The 25,466-nt window shown below is 35.4% G+C and overlaps 1 protein-coding gene across 16 annotated transcripts in view; it reads right to left on the bottom strand.

The window, feature by feature from the left end:
• Positions 1 to 25,466, bottom strand: part of SEMA3A (semaphorin 3A) — a 541,127-nt gene that overhangs the window by 293,552 nt on the left and 222,109 nt on the right. For 2 of the 16 annotated variants that reach the window (XM_063708658.1, XM_063708661.1), the window contains exon 3: positions 3,994 to 4,104. The exons of 11 other annotated variants lie outside the window; for them this stretch is intronic. The gene's annotated coding sequence lies outside the window, so the exon portion shown is untranslated. Of the gene's footprint in view, positions 1 to 3,993; positions 4,105 to 5,788; positions 5,877 to 7,284; positions 7,455 to 8,659; positions 8,696 to 25,466 lie in introns of those variants that run through there. 3 more of the 16 variants (XM_063708672.1, XM_063708670.1, XM_063708671.1) reach the window with 3 other exon arrangements.

Raw genomic sequence — 25,466 nt, 5'->3', positions numbered from 1 at the left:
AAAATGACTAACACCCCCAAATTAAAATAAGACAGAGGTTATATATAGTGACACAATCTCTGAAATAAGAAATTCAACAGATAAAATATACATGTATATTATATATCCAAAATGAAAAGCAATCATATAAATGCAAATGAACTAATAATTGCTACTAACTTGTCAAAATTCTCAAACTCTCTTTTTTTTTCAGCATAGATGGGGGTATAAAATTTGAATACTAGCATCCTCTTCTCATGGGAGGACAAACTATATCATCCTAGAAAATAGCTTGATATGTATACATGTACAAGGAACTATAAGTGTGTGTTTTTGGCTCTGTAATTTAACTTTTAAAAATTAGTCTTAAGGGAGTCATCAGAATGATTTATGCAAGGTTATTTTTCACAAAGCTATTTATAGTAGAAAATGATTGAAATAAAAGCAACAGCTTAACAATATGAGAATATATTTATAATTATTACAAAATGATATAATGTAATACAAAGGGATGACATGATTATAAATCATGGTTTTTAAGTGTCATTAATGCCATCAAAAATGTTTTTAGTTGTGAAATCTAAAAGCCTAAGAAAAAAGTAAAATATCAGATTGATATTTGATATCAGTATATAAAAATTTGTGGCAGTAAAACAAACCAAGAAGAATTATGAGAAGGTACATTTAAAAAGCAAGCACAGAAAGACTTATCCAATTTTTGTAATAGCTAATTCTGCATGGCAGTTATGTAGGTGAATTAGTTTTCTTATTTTTAATCTCCAGTGGTTTTATAATGAAGTTTTATTAGCTTTACAAATTTTTAAAACATAACTACTTCCACTTCACAGAATATGTATAGCACACATCCATGTATTCAACATCAAGATTAACATATTGTCATATTTGGTTCTAGTCTATCATATTTTCTAGTTTTTAGAAAAATTGAAAAAATGACAATATAAAAAGTAGGCTCCCTCTGTCTGTTTCTAGTTAACAGTTATCATAAAGTTGGTATGGATAACATATGTAATTGGGAAAAATGATATTAAAATTTTAAAGAAAATAAAACCTTTGGTTAAGAAGGGTTAAGCCAATAAAGAGTAACACAACTTCCCAATATTTACAGCAAAACATTTTGACTGGCCAGGCAGACAAAGGAACAAGAAGAAAAGGAAATTATCTGCAAGATGTAGAATAAATAGCTGTTTTTGCTTCTAAAATTCATTTAATAAACTCAGTGATCCACTGGAGAGTGCGTAAACCATAGTAACTCCCCTTACCCCAGTGAACACTCACCGCCTGGTAACTGTTGGTAGTTGTCCAGAAGGGAGTGCGAGAGCACTACTGCCCTGAAAGTATGAGTCTTAGAAGAACTTAAAAAACTACAGACAGCGATGACTCAGTGTTTAGAAGGTAAAATATGTGATAAGTTTAAATTATTTCTTCAAGGTCCTTTAAGCATGATTTACCTTCTGGATTACATCTGCATGAATTGACTACCTAGGCTCTTTTATAGTTTATATTTTATGTTTATATTTTCAACATGAATAATTCTGCTTTGTGTTGGGCAGTATAAAGAAGTCATTCCCTTGTCACCATCCGATAAATAAATGCATACATAAACAAATAATCATTCATACTATCTACCTTTATTGCTTCAATATAAAAACCAGCATATGTGGTCTCCTTTCCAGTAAATGACAAACATAATGAATGCTTAAAATATATATTTAAAGATAGTTTTCCCATGTTGATATTCTCCCTCAATTCTCTGCTTTCTCTTCAAATAACTTTTAGCTTGTCCTTTAAAGTGGCTGTTAATAATTTATTTGAGGGAAAATTATTAAAATGGATTTTTTTAAGGTACTTCAAATTCTTGACCATGCCACTCTGACAAATTAAGCACAAGTACTTTCTGCAGCCCTCCTGTGCATGTGCTGTATGCCCGGCATGCAAATACTTCACAGCAAAAGGGAACTGGGAAAAAACCTTTTGCTTGGAGACTGTGGCATGTGGTCAAGCAAATAATTTCATCATAAACTGAGCATTCACATGTCTTTTTGTGAGAGTCAGCAGATACACATTTATGTTCCTCTACAATACGTCTCTATTCTGCCTAGTGATAAACACTGCTTTTTTTTTTTAGCTCTATTATCTATGAGTTAAAATATTTTTTTCAGACACGTTTCAATAAACAGCACGTCAGTGATTGTCTATAGTGTTAAAAGGTTTTCTCTAAGCATATCACCTAAAACAACTCCACTCTTTGATCTCTCTCTCTCTGATCCTCCCTCCCTCCCTCCCTCTCTCTCTTTTTAAAATTACGCAGTAAGTTTTAGGAGGGTCTGTACCTAGGAGAGACTACAAAAACGTTCCTTAAGACATAATAGCCCAGCGTTCCCACTATGAGGGAGTGTGAGGCTTCAAGGAACAGGAAACTTACTGCTCCTCAGAGACTGCATCTTCCCTCATGGCATGATCTGGGTCAATGGAAGGCTACATTTGACTAGATGTCTATGAACAAGTTCTAACCTCATGAGGAATGAGAGTCATGGGTGTATCTAGGCTTGGCAAATCATATGCAATATTTCATGCAGTTCAACTTTTCGCTTCCCTGTTTCAGAAGAATAAAGTGCTTCTCTGAACTCTGCTGGATTGCCAGTCCTCTGGCTCCTCAAGTGAGCCATGTTCCTGCCTTAGCTACTGTATCTGGAGATTGCCCAGAATCTAAAGTATCTCTAAAGGGTCATTTTTCAAACCCGCCCCTCTACTTGTATTTACCCACACTGAAACACTTTTAGATTAACTTCCAGTAGATAGAATTTGTTCTGAGAATAGCAATTAAGACCAAGATGGAAAGGAAATTAGTAAGGAGGAGATTCGTGCTGGTCACAGTCTCTCTCTCTCTCTCTCTCTCTGTCTATCATCTATCTATCTATCTATCTATCTATCTATCTATCTATCTATCTATCTATCATCTACATATATATAGATATATACATATTTAACTTCTTTTTGCCAATACTTGCAGGTAAAATAAACACATCTGGCTTTCCTGTTCCCCATGATGATGGGTTAAGATATATTTTTCATATACACATGTTTCAGTAAATAGTATGTCAACTATTGTTTATAGTGCTAAAAATGTATTCATTAGGAATGCCACCTGTTTTTAAAGAGATAAAACCAAATACTATATGATACTGAAAAGAACCATGATTCCAGGTCTTATGTCATGTAATATGTGGAATTAGCAGTGCATTTGAGTCTGGTTCCAACTCTTAAAACAGTAAATATGTCATCTTGGGCAAGTTACATCATCTTCCTGAGATTCCTTTCTAAAAAAAAAAAAAATTGTCAAGTACCTCTCTGTCTTATACAATTATTTCAGAAGTCAAGTGAGGTAAAAAATATGAAAATTATTTACATAAAATAAAATAGGCTGTGCTTGCATAATGCTCTAAGGAAGGGGAAGCAGTTGCATCCTGTTTTTTTTTTTTTTACTCCGAGACTGGTATTCTTTCTAATTGACTATGCTCAAACGTATGAAATATTATTACCACATTTCAACAAGCCTGATTTCTTTCCTCTCTAATCCAAAATTATAGACTTCCGAAGTCTTCAGACATCATATTGCAAAGAGAAAATCTTATAATCAGTTACTTGCTGGGGATATATAAACTATACTGGTGTGTGATTTCTTTTGAAAAATTAATGTATAGAAACATATAATTAGGCATAAAACACAATTTCTTATGTATCACTTTATTACTTAGAGATATATAAAAATTTACATTTTGGTTACATTAATAATTTTTTTTTTCATCTGTGGTTTAAAACCAAACCAAAAAAAGAAAAAAAAAAGTAACATTTAACTCTTTAATTGCTTCCATTTTGTTTGGGAAACTTAACCTCAATTTAACCTTTTTGGCTACCGTGCAAGTCAAAATCAAATGACTTTGACGATCTCAGTCCCAGAATAATAAACTCACTGGGGGCTTTAAACCTCTTTACCTTTAGCAGGGGGAGCTGAGCAGTCTTCAACTTGTTTGTGTTCATTGATTGATAATGAGCAGTTTCTCTGTCTACATCTGTGTGGGACCATGTGAGGTCTGCTTTAGCCTGCTGGGAGTTGAGAGGAGGGAGAGGCAATCACAGTGTGTTTAAAAAATTGTTCTAAGGATGACATTTGGGAGGCAAATATTTTGGCCACAAGCCAATGTAATTTTTTTTAATGCTAAGACAAGCTTGGCACTTTACATTTTAACTTTAATCTGTTTTCGTAATTCAATATAAATTGACACATCACTATTTCTATGTAATGGAAAGTTTCTTCAAGAGGTTACCTCTATCAGTAGGTTATTTTTAAAATACAGTTATGGAATTTTATTCTGATTTCATCATTTCCTTAAAAAAATCTATTAGGCCTCAACTCTTACTTGTCAATTATTAAATACCAGTTTCTTGCTTTTGTTTTCTATTCAATTTGACAAAGTATGCATATGTCCAGCACGCAGATAATCTCCTCGAGTCAATTTTTTCTTATTAAATGGAGATGAGACAGTAGCGATGAAATTCATAGAGCTTACTCTTACTAAGGGTTTCTCTTATCTTTAAAATTTCAAAGTATAAATAGGTTCAAATATAACCATTGCATTTTTGCCATTTATGTAACAAAAGAAAGGTATGTCAAATTTCAACATATCTATGGTTTAATGACACCATTAATTTCTTTGTTCTATGCGACTGACTAACTTTAATGATATCAACATTCTGGTTCAATATCGTGTTTTCAGAAGCATTGGTTAAAATGAAAAATGTCATTTGTTGATCCAAGGTACTATGTTTTGGAAGTGATCAAGAGAGCAGCTGGGCTGGAATTTCCGATTGAGGAATTCCAGGAGGTTAGGAGCCAGGAGAGCTGATTTACATGATTGTTAGCCAAGAGTGTGCTTCCAAGTGGACAGGAGGACTTGAAGCCAGTACACATGGTCAGAAGAACTAACTCCAGCATAAGCAGCAGGTTCTCATTTATTCTTAAGTGAGGACATCTATGCTAAAGTGAAGACAGAGAGATTGTCTTTGAGCCAGAAGGCTGACTCAAGAAAACTATATTCCTTTATATCTTGAAAGGCTATTCATGGAGTGGGTGTCCCACAGAAACCAAGCTACACAGTTAGTGACCGCCCTAGCACTCTTTACATAAAACTTATTATTATGTGACTCATCCAGCCTCACCACATACTGAGCTTCTCCTAAGCAGCAAAAGCAGTTTGTTTTATCCTGAGAGTGACTGGTAGGATTTCCTGGGTCACTGAATCTGTAGAATTCTTACAAAATTTAGAAGCTCTTTTCTGATTAACCAAGAACAAGAGAACCTAGACCTTCTTTTCCTACTCATGTGAGCTACTGATTAAAGAATGAGGATTAATATAATCACTAATGTGATTCAGCGTTCACAAAATAAAAAGAAAACAATTGTGGAGAATATACACTTATTGAGACTAGAGAATTTGGAGGGGGAATTATTCTTATAATAAATAAAACCACAAGAATAATATGGCTTTTAAAATGTCCTGTAATTCCAAAAAAGTAATTCTACCTGAGGTCAAAATGATGTAAATTTGAATACTCATCCGAATCCAGCAATGGACTCTTCTGAGTAACTGCTAGAGTGGATAGAAAGTACATCCTCCCAGCAATCCTCTTCCCTGAATGTCATTGTTCCCTGCAGATACTTTGGTCCCTGCAGAGACTTTGGTAAGCGTTCAGGAGGAGTAAGATCAGTGTCAGACCACTTAATTGTTACCTGGTGGGCATCATTCTATGGTATTGCTGAAGTGTAGCATCACATAATTTAATAGTCAGTCATGGGGAAATAGAATTGACAGTCACTTCTGAAAGAAGAAAGATGAGAAAACAATTCATAGTCAAATAGAAGGGTACTGACCTCCATATAAAGGCAAACCATGCAATAACACAGAAAGAAAGAATTTTTCCAGATGTGGTATTGAGTCTGCTACAGCACACACAGCAAAATGGGCTATATGTAACAGAGCCATTGTTGAAAGTGAAGTCTCCTTCATCAGTTATGAACCTGTCATAAAAATTACTGCTTACCTAAGATATTTTCCCAATGCTTGAAAGACATTTATCATTTATTGAAAACCAAATTTCCCCATATATAAATCAGGAAAACAAATTATTACCTATACAGTCATTCAGGATGACATGAATATTAAGAGCTTCTGCTATATAGTGAAGAATAAAAATATATGGATGATATAAAACATGTTATTTCACTCTCTATTTACAGAAATTGTATATATAAAATTATCAATTTATTTTAAAATGCGAAGTGTAAATTTTAATAAAGTTTCTAAGAACTTGGATCTAAAGGCTTTGTGGATGTATACTTTTGTGCTGAAGTTACTTATCTTTATTTTTATTTTATTTTATTTTTTTTTGAGACAGAGTCTCACTCTGTTGCCCAGGCTGGAGTGCAGTGGCAAGATATCAGCTCACTGCAACTACCACCTCCTGGGTTCAAGCGATTCTCCTGCCTCAGCCTGCCGAGTAGCTGGGACTACAGGCGTGTGCCACCACATTGGCCAATTTTTGTATTTTTAGTAGAGACAGGGTTTCACCATGTTGGCTAGGCTGGTCTCAAACTCCTGATCTCAAGTGATCCACCTGCCTCAGCCTCCCAAAGCGCAGAGATTACAGGCATGAGCCAAGGAGCCCAGTCCTGAAGTTACTTAGAATCATGCTTTCTACAAAGGCCTGGTTAAGAGCTATGTAACTTTTTTATAACATTAATTAAATCACACAGTAAGCATTTCCTGGGCATCTACCTTGAAGGGTTTGGAAATATATGAGTAGCAAGACAGATCTAGCCTCAGCTTATATGGATTCTCTAGCCTGATGGAGAGTCCAAAAAAAAAAAAATTGTGCTAAGGGTCACAATGTGTCTATTAGATTAAGTGGCCCAGTTACTTGCTATTTGCAACTTTAATGAGGTCAGTTTTGTAGAGATAAAATGTGTACAAGATATGGATATATATTTTATGTTATATATTTATGTATATATAGTATCCATTATGTTAGATAAGGATGCATAATGTATGTATTCCATATATATGCATATAATATACGTGCTTTATATTTAATACAGGGGGTGCAAAGTTGGGATGGTTCTTCTCATCTGATGGTTAATACTTTCTCCATTTCAGTAAGAAGTTAAATTATATCTTGGAAGGAGGGATAGAGGAGGGCAAATGCTGTAAGAGAGAAAGATAAAGATACCTGGAAATGACTTCTGTGGAGAATTGCAGAGAGGAAGTTGACACAACTAAGAATCTCTGGGCAGCATTAGGACCTGGTTGCTGCTGGTCATCATGAATGTGTACCATTACCAACTTTCATTGTTCTGTGATTTTCTCCAGTAGTTCTGGTGGAAGCACGGAGATGCTAGACTAGTACAAATGATCCCAAATTGGGGTTTGGCAGAAAGATGCAAGAGCTTGATTAACTTAGATAAATAAAATATTAACATGATAGTGAATTACAAGGAGGATAGAAAGGAAATGACAAAAATGATAACAATTGAGAAAACAGAGAGATCAAGCTATCAAATGTGTGAATGAGACAAAATCTTGAACTGCTCTCCTCAAACATCTGAAAGAGAGAACTGGAAAGAAGGAGGCTGTGAGAGATTTAATCATCTCAGTCTTTTATTCTAAACTTCTCATGATGACAACAAGGGCCAGATGTGACTATTGGGATTTGGTTACTGAGGTTGAATCAAGTGGAGATGAGGTCAAGGAACTGAAAGGGCAGGTTGTCATCTGAGCAAAAATAAAGACATTGCATTTCCTTAAGATAGCTGTTAGGTTTTGCATGGGGAAAACAAAACAAAACAAAAACTTGAGTTGGGTTGCTAAAGTTTTCAGCAAATTACAGGAAATGATTTGAATGTGAGTGAAACTCACTAGGAAGCAGAATGAAGAGATAGTGCTGAGTGCTATGATCTAAAAGTATATGTGTTTGTACCCGAGTTGATCTGCGGTGGCTTAGCAAATTCCCTGAGAATTAAAATCAGAGGACAATGACGCATAATATTCCAATGGGAATTCTAAATATTGTACATTTCATGAAAATCCTTAGTTCCTGACACCTCTTCTTTAAAAATTTAAGCAGTTTTACTATAGTATAATGATTATAAAGTACACATATTTTAACTGCTAATTGGCACATATTTACAAAATGGACTTTCTATGTAATCACCACCCAGTCAAGATATGGAATTACCTATAACCCTTGCTTTGTACACCTAATCATTATCCATACTCTGACTTTTATAATCATGGATTGGTTTTGTCTATTTTTGTCTGCTTTTATAAACTGCTTGACCTATTTGATGGCCTACACATATGAACCAAAAGACATTTATATGAAGTTAATGAAGTATTATTTGCAATTGACTTCCTCAAATTTTAATGAAATAAAATTTGGCATGTACTTCATTTAAGAAGAATGTGAGTCTTTTCAAGTTCTAGTTTTTGACTGCTGGGGAAAAGGTTCAAGTGAAAAGCAGACAGAAGTAAGATGAGGCTCCAAAGCTTTGGAAGTAGAAAGTAGATTGTCGTCATGGAGTGAAGCACTTGGGGACATTACATACCTGGCTATATGTATGAGTCCTTGTCCATGGGCAGGCCTTGGTTCAAAGGTGAATTTGTCAAAAACACCATAGCAAACAGAAATATCAGTTAATTTTTTATTGAGCACTGATCACAATACAGGCATTCTTTTGATAGCTGCGTATATATTATTTCTGTTATCTTCACAGCTATTCTGTAAATTTGCTGTTCTCCTACTTCCATTTTATATCTCTCTAAACTGAAACATAAATAATTGAGATTGTTTTCATCCAGGATTTCCATCCAGACTATCTCCCCCAAAGGCAACACTCTTTCATAGCCAGACTCCTTTCAAACCAAACCTTGACCCCTTCACAAAGATTGTAGAATTCCAACTGGAAATGGACAGGAACACATCTGTTACCCCACAGCAACTCTGTTGAAATCTGAAACCTGAAGAATTACTCAAATGGATAGTCTTTGGTGAGTATTTCTGGAGTCTACATTCTCCCTTTTCTTTGGTCTAACCTAGAAAACTTCAGGGGCGGATCTCTCTGTGTTCTTGTCATATTTCTGTTGATTGCAAAAGTCTTATGGTTTTATGCTAAGGTCACATTCATTATCAGCCTCATTATGAGAGCTGATTGGTAAAGAGAAAAATGGCATATAGATTAGTAGGCATACCAAAATCATTTCCAAAAATAAAAACAGAAACACTCAGCACTGATTTTTTTTTCTGATCCTTTAAACAATTGCCAACTGAAAAAATAGGCAAGACTTTTAAAATGTTAATGTCCTCTTTATCATGATGGCAGATAAAACAATCCTGCGTCTGTCACTTTTTAATTCAGATTTATTGAATATCTAGAGATTTATAATCCTTTCCCCAAGCACAAGAATAAAATATAATATATAATTAGCATCTGGAGTTTTTTGAAGACGATGTGATTGACGGAGGTGACAGAGATGATGTAAAGGTGTCAATAGCACTTAAGTCTCTGTATGTTTGATTGTGTGCATTTACAGTCCCATACCTGCTTAAATACATACATAATGCAGAGAAGAATACGAACATTACTATCTTCCACAAGAAATGACATGTTACAGTAGGTGGAAAAGTGGTGCTTTAACATACTTAGTAGTCAATAAGTGGCATGTGAATTTGTGAAGTGAATGTAGTACCTATAGATGTATATATATCCTATGATACTTAAAGTTACATCATTATTTAAAAGTAATGATTTGTCTCTAACTCATTTATCTTTGAACAAGGGAAATATATTCTTAAAGCTCTATTGAAGTGCATTACAACTGCTCTGAGACTTAGAGATCCTTTGGACATTTTTAAAGCCATTATTTCAATCATTATTTTATCTAAAAATATTGTTTTAAAAAAAGGCAAATAAGGAAAACAAAAGCCTAGTGAATTTTAGCATCTGTCTGAAAGTAGTCTAGTAAACCACTATAATAAAAATGATGTGATATACTGAGTTTGCTGAACAAAGGGAGCTTACAACACACTCCAGGGTAGCAATGAAGGGGTTACTGTTTATCATAATGTACAACGGGATGGAAAATGCATACTGGCTTTCAAGTTCAAAGGGCTTGAAGAAACTTTGGTAACTTTATCCCCTTTAGTCACAAACTGTGAGACGACATATGGTTAACATCCTTTTTTGGTGTTATTTTTAAACTTGTTTATGAGACATAAATACAAAGTATTCTAAACCCTATAATGACTTTTCTCTCTGAGTGGAAACTTGATTGTGATCGCCAAGCATTACTTCTTGCAGTTTGACTATCTGATGAATTTTCTCTTCACTGGTGAAGCAATAATGGATGCTGGAGAAACCAGAATCTAAAAGGCTAATATATTATATTGTTGCTCTTCTTTTTTTTTCTCTTTTGAGTTTTCTCACGGCATAGGTATTCCAGACATAGACAGCTTCGATGGTTGAAAAGGGGATTTAGAGAACTGCCAAAAATCATTTGGAGAAAGAGAGTGTCTCCACAATGTTCCATGAATCAAATGGTAACAAGGGAATATTATTTTCTGACTAACTTAATTTCTGACTCTATAGCAGCTAAAGGTTTGGTCCTCCTAAATCACACAAGATTTTTTTTAAAGAAAAGAAAAGCCAAAGGAAGTAATAAATGTCAAACTCTCATCAAAAACAGGCTGGGCACTTTAATTTTTTTTTTATTTTAGTCTTCACTGGAGTTCTTTGAACTTGTAAAAAGTAACCCATCTGCAGTTCAGATCTACTGTAAAGCTGGTTTACCATGCTACCTGTTTTAAAACTTACGTTTTTTTCCCCAGGAGATTAGGAAACCGGGACCATAATACATTATTAAATATACGCATCTATTCCCTTTAATTTTCTTTGGTATATATTTAGAATCCCATACACTGTAATCAGGTAACATTTAAAGTATTAAGATGCATAAACATGTGGGTACTAGCTATAACACTGAAGTCATTTGTTTTAGGACAAGAATGTGTACCTGCTCTGAAACATTAATCCCCACAGAGGATGGCCAGGGCCTCCCAGTAGAAATTAAACAGTGCCTGCTGTGATTTTCTCTCATCTGATTCATCAACTATGTGTGTATTGGCTCTCTTTAAATGAAACTGAAAAGCAATAAAGACCCAGAATGAAATTTCATAAAGACACTACTTTTTTCCTAGTGCTTAATTGTGGCAAAAAGTATATGTGTTTTTATTCATAAAATGTAAAGAAAATGGTTTAGATGGAATGAATATCATGACACAAACAACTTAAACTAGTGAGACAAAACATGTGGACCAAAATCATATAATATGATTAACATTTTATTTCTATATTAGACATATAAACAGAATGGTATTTCATTTCTTGTGTTTCTTTTTCTGTGACAAGTCAAATGTTATTGCAAATACTCATGTGACATATCTAAGACAAGACAGAACAATGTCTCATTTAAAGCTCTGAGATTCAGGTCATTGTCTTCGTGTTCAAAGACTCGTTCTCCCCTTTCTTCTAGCAACACTGCCTCACACAGGGTCAGCACATTACTGGTTACCCTTTCTTCATCATATGGATTCACATCCAGCATTTCATTGACTTAGGGTGTTTCTTTTTGGGGGTCAACAGGTAGAGGAGATATGTGGCTTTCAAGCAATCCTTCTGATATAAGCTCATATTTCCAAAGGTCAGATGCTGCTATTGCTTAGTTTGTAACTGTTATTACCTTGACCTCACTTCCTATGTATAATAGGTATTCATGGATGGATGTTTAATATTGTAATGTTTCTACTGAACTCTTGGGGAATTCTTTCCCACCATATAAAAGTTCAAGGGAAAGAGAAAATGTGACATAGTAATCCAAAGAAAGATTTATATGCTGTATTTTGAGAAGATAATTCTACCCAATTCAATATTATGCTCTCATCCTTGTGGGAAAAAAATGGGGACAGTCACTTTGGTTTTTGCAGGATTTTACACATTTTCAGACTAGCAAAAATATCCCCTATGTTTCATTTTTTGATATCTGAGAATTGAATAATATTTTAAATGCTTCAGGTCACAATGCATATTTGCGTAGTGTGCTTTTCACAGAATCCTAGAAACAGCTGGTCAATTTTTATTTATTAATCAGTGCTGCTTTACTGCTCCACGAGACAATGAGAAAATGGTGCAATCAAAATTATAGCCCAAGATTCCTCACTTCTAGTCATAAATTCCAACCACAAAACCTCATTCTTCTTTTTAAGGTACTGCTGTAGGAAACTTGTCTTATTCCAAAGCCAACACTCTAGGGATTATCTAAACCAGAAGGGATGATTTTTTTTTTTTTCCTTTTCTGAGCTGTGGCCTTGCCATCTGCTATATTTCCCTTGTTTCACAAAACTGGTTTCTGTGACCAAGAAACTTAAGTTCCAGCAAAGAAATAGGATATCTTATGCTGGTCTTTTAAGTTTAGAGAACAGTATGTTTCAACAACCTCAATGTTGAGATACCTGTATTTTACATATTTTCATATTATTTAGTTTTTCAAAGAATAAAATAAAGCATTTGAGCATTAAAAAATCCACATGTATTTTAAACTAATCAATAATAATTTCCAGCAACTTTTCACTTAGTTTACACTATAGATGATAGGTTTTATGGGATACTATTTTTCAATTAATTCTATGCAACACACAATTTATGAAGAGAGTTTTGTTTCTTCTATACTTGTTCTGAATAGTATGCCACCTCCAGGATAAAGTATGACCAAAGAGACGAGTATGTTTTTTCCCTCTTTCATATCTCCACCCACTTCATTCTGAGAACAGAAATTGGTTCCCTAAAGCTATGCAAGATTAACTTCTCAGGTGGAAGTTATGTAAGATACATATATTTGTCCATGAGGTGTGGGGAATTGGGGGTGAAATGAAGGAGGGGTTTGGAGAAAGGGTTACTTGAATATACAACTGAGAAAAAAAGGAAAACATGAAAATAAATAATTATTATGTAATTTTCCTGCAATAAATCCTAGGTACTTATTTTAGAAGAAAATAAAGGAATATTTATGGTACTGGGAAAAAAATGGGAATCTTCCCTTGCTAAGATTAAACGTTGCCCAGGAGGAGATATAGATGTCATTAATGAAAACCTTGGGTAGGAGAAAAATTAAAGCAAGCTGCAAGTGAAGATCTAAGTGATTAGTGCAGTTAAAAAACCAAACAAACAAAACAAAAAACAACAAAGACGCACAAAAAAAAAAAAAAAAAGAAAAGAAAGAAAAAAAAAAGAGCAAGCAAGTAGAGTACTTGGCATAAAATGGCATAAAATGAAGGCAAGCCCCTGGCTGTTCTCTGGAGAAAGGGAGTGGTCTAGAGCACAGCTCATTGTAGACGCCAATACACAGCAAAACTTTTGATGCTTCGTGTCAGGTGCCTACTGCCTACAGTTGTTTTCAAAGACATTTTCTCATATACTTTGTTGCATCTACAACAAACAGAACGATGCTTAGCATTTAGTTGGTAGTAAATAAATACTTGTTGAGTGAACAAGTAAATGAATAAATGAGGGAATTAATAAAATATGAGAATAACTGAATCATTTAAGCATGGTATATCTTTAAGAGCTTCATAGAACAAAATAAGTAAAACATTACTCTCTCCATAATACTAGGTCACTTTATGTCAAATAAATAATGTGTACTAGGCACCATAATAGGTATACTACTGATGGCAGTGACAACCCATCTGGAGCTGCCATTGCAAGGATGCCAGCTGCAGGAGGAGAGGTGCAGCTATTTACTACATAGGTCCAGTGGGAGCCAGGAACAGGCGAGAGCCCCACCCGCCACCAAGTTGGTGGGGCAGGAGCCCACACTCCCAAGCTCAGTCACAGATGCCCAGCCACAGCTCCAGACCCCAGTATCCCTGCACTCTCCAGGGACCAGAAAGCCTTTCACCCCTGAAGGCTCGAAAGTGCCTGTTCCCACTGTCTGGCATCTCCCCACTCCCGGCACCTACTCCAATTTTGGACCAGAGTTGTAGCCAACCCCAGGTGCTGTTGCAACCCAGTTGGATGTAAGTGCTCTCAGGGGTGGCTCTGACATGCTAGCCCCTGCTGCCTTGGCTCCCTCTGGACTTTGGGCACAAATGAGCATGGGAAGGAGGCCAAGCGGGGGACTGAGGGAGGCTTGGCATAGGCCTTCAGGCAACCCTCGGCATGAACAGCCTGTGTGTCATGGATGATATGTTGATGGCAGCAGAAGGCAGACAGGCTTAGGGGAAGAAAGGGGCGTATCCTTGGTGATATCCCACCTTCAAGCCAGGGAATTCCTGAAGCCTGAGGCCCAGACTGTCCATTCCAGGTGGAGTCTGTGGCCAGGAATGAGAACTTATGGTGCTTTGTCTGGGCCCCCCATGGCTGTCCATGGACTAATCAACATGCATTTCCTCCCTTATGAAGCCCATAAACCCCCCAGATTCAGCCCAACTCACACAGACATCAGGATTACCAACTGTGAGAAGGAGATACCCAATCTGGGTCTCTTCAACTCATTGGGATGACCTGGCTGTGGAAAGGAGCTCCCCACTCAGGGTATTCTTTCTGATGAGAGCTGGAGACCCATCAGGACTACCTGTCTGTGGATAGGAGCTACCCACTTTGAGTCTGTGGAGACCTGTCCTGTCACTCAATAACACTCCTCTCTACCTGGCTCACCCTCCAGCTGTCTGCATACCTCATTCTTCCTGGACACTGAACGAGAACTCAGGACTCACTGAATGGCAGGACTGAAAGAGCTATAATACAAATAGGCTGAAAAACCCCCTTGCTGACCACATTGTGGGTGATGAGAAGGAAAAAAAAGCTGTGGCCCTTTAAGGATCCCAGATCTAGGGGCTCCCTGAGCCAGGGCTGTAATATGTTATTTGCGGCTCTGTGATTTTTGGCATCTCCGTGCTTCCAGGAGCCACCACATTCCCCTCATCCAGACATGGGTGCCCACAGCAGAAGCCATTTGAGGTGCATCTGATCCAGCTGCAGGCTTGCACAGAGCCAGCACCTGTGCCAGTGCCTGGAGCTGCCCACCTTACCACACCAGCTGGCATGCTTGACTGTGCACAGAGACCAGATCCAATGCTCACTCACTCATGCACACCTTGCTGCTCTCCGCCTGGCTCGCCCTTGGCAGGCACGGCATCCAGGCTGGCTGTGCAAGCTGAGCACAGCCTGCAATGCCAAGTGGGTGGAACAAGCCCAGTGGGCCCGAGCAAAACCCAGGCAAAGGTGCCACCAGTCACAGAGGTTTCAGCTGGAAAAGTGACACCATAAGGATCTTGTGACACTACTAATATTTATAACACTTACAGTCATTCTTTAAAGTGAATATTGTTATCTTTTTTCTTAGAGAGGAAATCCTCTTTTAGCAGATCTGCAGGACCCTTTTGAATCAAAAGCATGTGCAAAAGCAAGATTATATATTGTGACTTTGTGAAGACTTTGTATGCTTACATTGAAGATTATCCCTAAGTTTAATGACACTTTTTTTTTTTATCATATTACTGCTTTATATCAATGGAGAAACCATAGCAGGTATACTTTTAACTGGAGGCCAGCATACTTTTTAGACTTGCCTCTATTTTCAAGGTTTTTTTTTATTTTTTATTTTTTTTTTGAGATAGAGTTTTGCTCTTTTTGCCCAGGATGGAGTGCAATGGTACGAGCCCGGCTCATTGTAACCTCCACCTCCCAGGTTCAAGCGATTCTCCTGCATCAGCCTCCCAAGTAGCTGGGATTACAGGTGCCTGCCACCATGCCCAGCTGATTTTTGTACTTTTACTAGAGACAGGGTTTTGTAATATTGGTCAGGCTGGTCTTGAACTCCTGACCTCAGGTGATCTAACCGTCTTGGCCTCCCAAAGGCTGGGATTACAGGTGTAAGCCACCATGCCTGGCCAATGTATTTTCAATCATACTAATATATTTATTCAATGAAGCTTATTCAACATTTAAAAAAGATGGAAACTCTTTTTGCCTTAAATTACTTTCTATGAGAAGAAGAGCTAAGGAAATCTATATCCATATTCATATCTACTTCTATATCTGTAAACTTATAGATATGAGTGACAAAAAAGCTTTCTTAGAAATATAATCAGTAGAAGCACTTAAACTTAAACTAGTTTTTATTAACCAATTCTGGGTAGACTAGTCTAATGTTTGGCAAATACCTAAAAACATTTTCCTGTTCATAGTCTATCAGTCTTACATGTCAGATGAATATTTCAGGAAGAGTAGACTAAGAACTTGTATAGCCTCTGCCTGGCTTTATTCAGAGTATCAGGATCAAGCTCAGCAAAAGAACAGATATTTCATGGATGACCCATGGAAGAGGAAAACATGTGGTTTGTTTTTGGAAGAAGTGAAAGGTTTGGCTTTAAGAAGCTGTAATGTTGGGTATAACATATAAATTTGTAAGTCTTCTTAAATGTGACATAATTTTAAAAATAAATTATGACATTTATATATTTTCCCAAATGGGACTTTTTCATTTACTTATAGGATCTTCCCTCTATACTATTTTTTGGGCAAAATATTTTCCCACTTCCTTAATTTTTTAAATGTATCCCAAAATTCTAAAATACATTGCATCATATGGATATGTGATGGAATTTGTGCTCTTATTCAGTCTTGCGGACAAAGAGCCGGCATGTGTAGGTGGGAATACTTGAGGTCTGGAAGTCCCAGTAACTCCCACTTGGAAAATTGTGTAGGTAGTGCAGAACACAAGGTCAGACATCATTGCCTCAGAGCAAAAAAATCTGTCTTTAAAGTGTGTAACTTTAATATTGGCAACAAGAGCTATGGTATTTTTTCTTAGCTTGTCTTTGCATTACTTTTAGTTTCCCCATTGAGATATTTTACACTGTATATAACTCTGTGTCTAAGAAATGGGTTTAATAAAAGTACCTAATGCACAGTGTTGTTGTAAAGATTAACTCAGTTTATATACATAAATCATTAGCAACATGTCTGGCACATAGTCAATGCCATATAAGCATTTGCTATTATTATTCCCTCTCTCTTTCTTCTCACTGACACCTCTGCCTATTACATTTAATAGTTATCTCTGAAAATGATGTTCCATGCTCGTTACTTCCTGTATCAGTTTTTGGAGTATTTGAATGGAGATCTGTTCTATATCGTTGCAGTGCTTAGTAAAGATGGAGTACATGTTAGGTATACATGATAATCATATAATCATAGCTGTGACTCTTGGTCTTAAAAGGAAATAATGCATTCCAACCTAAATTATAATAACTGCTAGTAAAACTTTTCTTTATAGAGTTACAACTGAGATTTGAATAGCGGCAACACAATGTATTCTGGCATATTTCAAACTGTTATATGTAAAATATAACATATACTAACTTATTTTTAAATGTAAGTTGTAAATAAATTATGAAACAGTCAGCATTATCACTACTGCAACCACAAACAGACATTAATAATTGACCCTCCACTACTGTTTATGATAGTATATATATTTTTATTTTTTTGAATCCAGTCTTTTTTATTTTAATCAAATAATGAATATTTTAAATGCTTATAAGTCTGCCTTCCTTCTAATACAAGTTTAGAAATCTTTCTCAGCTATTTGCATAGATGGAATACTTTAGAAAATTTAACCCGATGATTCCAGAATGTGTTAGGAAAGAATGTAAATATTTGACAAAAATAAATAGTAACCTAAAACAAACTACTTGGGGGGCCTATAACAACAATGTGGATAATTCTTTTCCTTGTTCTTTTTAATTTTCCTAAATATTTATGCATTGGGCTTCTGGCTAAGGATGGCAGCAGAATAGCCAAGAGTCTATAACAAAAACTACTTCTGCGGTTTTTTTCTGGCTGCTGTAACAGCAATAAATTCAGGGATACCAGATATATTAAGATAACATATTTTCATTAGCTTTCTAACCCAATTGTGGATCCATGTGGTTCAGATGAAATGCATTCATGTATGCAGATCTGAAATGCTCATCATAACCAAACTGAAATCAATGCCCTGGAGCATTATTATCATGAGAATGAGCCACATTCATGCCTAGAAAAACAAAATCCAGTTTGTAATTTGGGTGAGTAGGGTGAGGGTTTGGAAGGTCTTTAATTAGACTGCTTAGAGCTGACTTGAGCCAGGGCAGACTCAGTCTTCTATCTTTTCTGTGTTCTGCAGTGAAACTTTAGGTACCAAGACACTGTCTCCTGTAAGTAATCCTGGGTCATAGCATCTCAATGTTGACTAGTTTGTTTCCAGATTCTAATAAGATTTGAAGTTGTCTAAACTTGTGTCCCTATTTTCTGAACCAGGTTTCTTGTGTGGTCTCCACTTTGAATTTCTCTCCCAGTCATCAGTCTGCTTATCCATTTCCCTAGTACACTAAGGCTCTACCAATAGCACTACCAATAGCACCCACTTCCCAAACCAGAGTACCCCACTTCGAAGATGAAGGCTTCACTTGAGTTTTGTTTAGAATTTTCAAAATGTTATGTGGAACTTAGAAAGTTAAGGAACTCCCCAGGAATGAGGACTAATAAATGGCAAAGCTGAGTATACTATTACACGTAATCATATTCATTTCATTCCAAAGCCTGTGAACTTCTAAGCTATTACTTTTGATTTAGCTTTTGTCTTTTTATCCCCATGAATATAAAGAGTGCAGTGGCATGATCTCTGCACCCAATTCCAGAATGGAGCACAGCAACCCCTGGAACTGCTCCTTAAATGCTGTTGGATGCCTGATCTTGAAGTAGTATTTAACCTGAATCCACTGTAACTGCGTTCTTCTTTCTGTAAATATAATATGTATGAGATATATATTATATATTTTAAATATATTATACAAGATGAATATATCTTATATATAAAATATATTATATATCATATATATCATATAATATATTTTATATATTTTTATATGTTTTATATGTATTATATATCTATTTAAGACATATATATATTTGAGAGCTATAATACCCCATTAACCAATATTTTGAATGAACTGGAACTAAGTATTTCATTCCTATTTGTCTACCACGCCTGCCTGAAAATTTGAAAATCTCCTTTCACAGTAGTTCTGTCTACACTCCTAGGCCCAGCCTAGTAGACTAATCTAGTAACAGGTTTCATCCCTGCCACCTCTCCCACTGTCCCCCACAATTCTGAACACTTTGCCTTCTGTGAGCAATCAGTTTTTCTTAGATGAAGCCAAACTATGGGTGAAAGCACAGAAAATGTAACTGATATATTGGCTACTTGTTATAATTACTGAGAAACAATGCTAGAAAATTTTTAGGATTATGGCATGAATGACTTCTTAAATCCTAAAGAATTTGAATATAATTTAGTAATAAATAAGATTCCACGGACTATTTGGATAGGTCAGAGTAACATTTTCAAACAATTTTTCTAGCTGGGCATGGTAGCTCACATCTGTAATCCCAACACTTTGGGAGGCCAAGGTGAGTGGATTACCTGAGGTCAGGAGTTCGAGACCAGCCTGGCCCACATGGCAAAACCCTGTCTCTACTAAAAATACAAAAAAATTAGCCAGGCATAGTGTTGCACTCCTGTAATCCCAGCTACTCAGGAGGCTGAGGCAGGAGAATTGCTGGAACTCAGGAGGTGGAGGTTGCAGTGAGTCAAGATCATGCCACTGCACTCTAGCCTGGAGTGAGATTCGGTCTCAAAAAAAAAAAAAAAAAAGAAAAAGAAAAAGAAAAAGAAAAATGTTTCTAATTGTATCACAGTAGCAGAATAAACAAGAGGCCATTTTAGCAATACAGAGTATAGGTGAGAATGGCTGTAAGAGAGTGACTGCAAATTGAGAGGCTTTTTTGTGGGTCTCTAACTATCCAATACAAAATCATTATTCTTGGGCAAATTTGGAGAAGCCAGATTTTGAGTTAACAAAAGTATAAATAAAAGACTCATGAGTCATCCAGAGAGAAAGGTGTACTACTTAAAACTGCAATGAAATGGAAGGCCAAATATAACTCAAAAAAATTAAAAACATAATTGAAAAGAAACGTAAGGTGCCAACTGGCACATAAATGGAAGGAAATTGCTTTAGCTGGTGAGTGAGAAAATAGAAATGATGAATTAGCTGAGGTTTGGACACCACAGGACTTGCTAGTATGTTTCAAGAATGTTATGAATATTATGCACAAGAGCTTATTGAGAATATTTACAACCTTAAGTATAATATAAGCATTACCTAATCATTGGTGTCACAGATTATTTATCATTATTATAGACACAATAGAGATTATAAGTGAAATAATAGTCAAATTTATGGAAATCGTTTTATATTCTCTAGCTTTATTTTTTAATACTTTGCATTAAAATGTATAAAATCAATTTCACTTATTTTAGCAAGGGTACATATATGATACCATCCTTTGAAAAACATACACGTTACTAAGTACACAGGTTGAACATCTCAAATCCAAAAATCCCAAATCCAAAATTCTCCAAAATTCAAAACTTAAGTGACAAAATGAACTCAAAGGAAATGTTTATTGGAGCATTTCACATTTTTTGATTTGAGATGCTAAACCAGTATAATACAAATATTCCAAAATTTAAAAAAGTCTAAAATCCAAAACACTTCTAGTCCCAAGCATTTCAGAGAAGGAATACTCAACCTGAATTACCAAAATAATATGTTGCCATCCTTTGAAATACGTGCACATTACTAAGTACACAGGTTGAACATCCCAAATCTAAAAATCCCAAATCCAAAATTCTCTAAAATTCAAAACTTAAGTGACAAAATGATCTCAAAGGAAATGTTTATTGGAGCATTTCATATTTTTTGATTTGAGATGCTAAACCAGTATAATACAAATATTTCAAAATTTTAAAAAGTCTAAAATCCAAAACACTTCTGGTCCCAAGTATTTCAGATAAGGAATACTCAACCTGAATTACCAAAATAATATGTTTTCATGACTCTCTTACCCTTATCCATCTTTCTTACACATGCATGTACACACGAGCACAATTAACAACTTCTCAATGGAGGAACTGTTAAAACATGTTAAAAATTCCCAGAACGTATTAGTTTTGCCTGACAATAAGTAAATTTGTTAGTAAATAGTATTAAACTATGTCCCTTACCATACCAGCAAAGTATAAATATGATTTGTAAACAATATTTCATGGGTCTTTAAAAATGTAATTTTTTTCTATAAATATCTGTGCACATGTAGGCCTATACTTGAAAATATATACAGTTTTATTTGCAAGTTTTGATAAAAATGAAGACGTGTGTCACAATTAACAAGATGATTTTGTGGCTGTGTCTGCAAAAAGTAGACTGAAAGATAGCTAAAATAAAAGTGATTTCATGGTCATTTACATGTCTAAAATATTTAATAAAATCACCAACCATTCTTTAACACACACATATGCAAACACATACACATAGACTACTTAACCAAATTAAATCAACATTATATTTTACATATAGCTATAAAGTTCAAGTTGTAATTTTAAGGCAGCAAAACTTTATTCTTTTCTAAATATTTATAAATGCTTGCTTGTATTTCTTATGATTAACACCCAGCTTGGTGTGTTAATTTCTACTTTTGTTTGTAACCTGTCTGATTTTCTTATAGAAATAAATATGCAAAGTTTATCTGAATTACATTAGGGTAGCTATGAAAATGGAACTCATAGCTGTATAACTACATTACTTTATTCCTATTATCTATATATATTGAAGGGACTAATTGGATCAAGTAGACATAGCACCCAATTTGCTTCTGGTGGGGGCTGCATGTCATTAAACAATGGATATGGTACCTTTTCCTTACGGCCATAGTGATTTTCCTGTAAGACGGAAGGGGCACCAAACTGAGCAAAGAAAGATTTTTCCTGAGAGACATAAGCGTGTGTGTGTGTGTGTGTGTGTGTGTGTGTGTGTGTGTGTGTGTGCAGGTGCTCTGAGAGAGAGAACTCTGACTTTCCTGCTTTTTCCTTTGGAGTCCCAAGGTAGGATGAGGCTAGTTGTGACACTTTCCTTCTCACCTCCAGCTTGGTAAAACACATGGTCTGCAGTAGAGAAGAGTAAAGTTCACTTGGGCCCAGGTGAAAATGAGAGGGGAAGGCTCTGTGAAATATCTGAGTGCCTACTTCAGTAGAGCCTGAAGCAAACCCTGTTCCTGTCCTTCCTAGTATTTTCCCTTTTTCTTTAGGATAAATTGGGTGTAACTTCAATCCACAGTATTTCCTTGATGTTCCTAGCAAGAGAGGGACCCACCCTCAGGGTTATGAACAATTTACAGTCCTCTGTTACACCACCCTTCCTTTCCTCTCTAGATAGAATGTCAGAATGGAAGCAAGGAGGTTATTATTACAGGCTTAACCTAAATGTGTTCTGATTTACTTTAAAGAAAATCATTTGCAAACTTTGCTCCTTTAACAAATATCAAATTACTTGAAATTCACCTCCCAACTAATCATGACCCATCAGTGTCTCCACGCCTCTCTTGAGAATTGCAACTCCAGCTCAAGGAAAATGAATGGTTTTAATTTGCTTCTCATACATGAGCCTGATCAATGAGCAATTTCACAGTGACTCCTCCTCCTGCTAGCAAAATGGACTTTACTGTACAACTAGAAGAAGGCTTTCATTACTCTTACTACTCCTTGCTTCTTTCCTTTCTTCATTCTTTCTTCTTTTTAATCATTCTTTCTCTCTCAGAAATTATTTCTCCTTTCTCCCATCACTGTGGATCAATAAATAGCCTGAATTTGTTATGAGTAGAATTTTTGTTCTGTTTATATCTCATATGTATACTGTATTGTTTAGTAATTTTCATCATCCTATACAACTGGAGCACTCTGTTCCTTCCATAGTTTATCTGATTTGGTTTAACTTATCGGAGTTAAAGTGCTAATTATTTGATAAATGAAATTTAAATATATTTTAACAAAACCTATAAAAATGTGAAACATGGCTTTGAAGTAGCTTATTCTTGGACACACTACCCATGTCAGTAATCTTTATGAACCCTGACAAAAACTGGGCCATGTGAACTGATGGAGATGGGAATTACGTGAGGTTAGCCTTCTAGCATCACAGAAATTTTAGAGCTTATAGGGACCTAGGAGATAATGCAGTCAAACTCTCCAATTTTAAGGATAATTAAATTTAAATCACGAAAGGGTAGGGGAATTGTATAAGATAAAACAGCTAATTGATGGCAGAGCACAGATGAAAATTGGGGTCACCTATCTCACAAGTCAAACATCTTGCTTCTGCAACATGATCTATGTTAGTCTAATGTTAAGGAAATAAACATTACTGTATTATTATACTGTATTGTTATTATTTAGGTTTGCAAAAGCAACTCTCCACTTAGAGCTTCATTTTCTAAATAATGTTGGTTGTTTCATATTCCATTAACATTTACCTCTGCGACATAGATTACTTTTAGGTAAAATATTTAATTTAGTGTTTTTGGCATATGTATTTTTTTTAACCAACTTGCATAAAATATATAAACACATTAAGTAATCATTTTAGAACAAAAAGTAATTATTTAAAAGAAGCTTAATTTAACTTCTGAAGATGAAAATAAAGAAAGCAATTTCTTTATAATGAAGTCACATTTTCTCAAAACAAAAAATGCTTTTCTCCTCTACAAAACTTGTTGAGCAAGTGTGGTTTAAAGCAGGAATATTTAAATGGAGAATATGATTTGGTATCCCCTGAGGTAAGATCAGTTTTCAAAGGATTAAGCTTGGGAATTTTCTCAAATGATTTACCTGCTAATCTGGTAGGCCATGAGAGCCGGAGTGGCACTACGTTTTGCTTTATTTCTCAGCCTGGGTGGGCTTAATTTTGGGAATAAGGTAGAGAAATTTGTGCTTGGAATAATGGAAAATAAAAACTGAAACATCTGTGTGTCAAGTACACACATCTGTATAGTTTGCCGAATATCTGTGAAACACTACATCTCAGACCTTTATTTACCTACTGTGCAAGAGAATACAAGTGAAGGGAGTGAATGAAGTTGAAAATGACAAGATGAATAAATAAATCCATCTCCTTAGTTACTCTCAGCAAGTACCTCTGACTGTTAGTTCTGTTGCTTATCAGCCTTTGGCAATAATATCTTTTTCTTTCTATATATATATATGCATATATATTATTCATATATATGCATATATATATTATTCATATATATGCATATATATATTCTATTCATATATATGCATCTATATTCTATTCATGTATATATGAATATATATACATATATATGCATCTTTTATTATTTGCTTAGCTTTCTTGTTTAGTAAATCTCAGGAATACATTAGGAATAAGTGTTATTGGTTTTAAGAATAAAAGCACTTGCAAGTATTAGATTTTAAAACAATTTAACAACATTTCTAAAAATAGAAGCACAATTTATAGGCAGCAATTGTGCTTCTCAAGTTCTAACAGTAGGGCAATTTCTATAAAATGGAACTTTCAGGTAGATTACTTCTTTCAATCCTGTGATTCTACCTGGTTCACCTATTGAATAGGTTGACATTTTTTCAGATTAGTAGTACTCAGTTTTACTGTTTCTATTATTGATTTATATCCGGAATCAATTTGCTATTATGGGACAAATTTAAGAATAATTAAATTTTGTAAGAAATATATAAGGACTATATATTGTGGACAATATCATCTTTCTAATCACCATCTGTTTTCTTCTTTCCTCTCTCTTTTTTCTATTTATTTTTAGCTACCTCCTCTGATGTGTACTCATTTTAATGTTCATATTTTTTGAGACAAAGTCTCACTCTGTCACCCAGGCCAGAGTGAAGATGCACAATCATAGCTCACTGCAGGTTCAAACTCCTGGGCTCACGCAATCCTTCCACCTCAGCTTTCCATGTAGCTGGGACTACAGGTGTATTCCACTACATCCAACTTGAAGTGTGCTAATTTTAAAGGCACAAGTACACACATTTAAAAAGACTAAGATAATGGACCAACAAAATGAAAGTGGCTCTGTAGTTTTCAACTTCAGAATAGCCTCCCTCAGGTTACTATTACATTATCTGGACAACCACATTCACTAAATCTTTAATAGAAACACAAATGTAAATAAAGAGAAAATGAAATTATCAGCCTTATAGAGCCATGTTATCTGGTTTCTGACAACTGTTATAAACCCGTTGTATCGAGTGTCTATGTAATTCTGACACTTGAGGAGAATACTAACAAGACAATCCTAAGCAATCTTACGTAAACCACCAACTCCCTTTTATGTTGCAACCATGACTCCCTTTTTAACCTTAGCA

This window comes from Gorilla gorilla, chromosome 6, assembly GCF_029281585.2.
Source record: "Gorilla gorilla gorilla isolate KB3781 chromosome 6, NHGRI_mGorGor1-v2.1_pri, whole genome shotgun sequence".
NCBI classification, from domain to species: Eukaryota; Metazoa; Chordata; class Mammalia; order Primates; family Hominidae; genus Gorilla; species Gorilla gorilla.
Note: the sequence above shows the minus strand (reverse complement) of the source record. Positions and strands in the feature narration are given on the sequence as shown.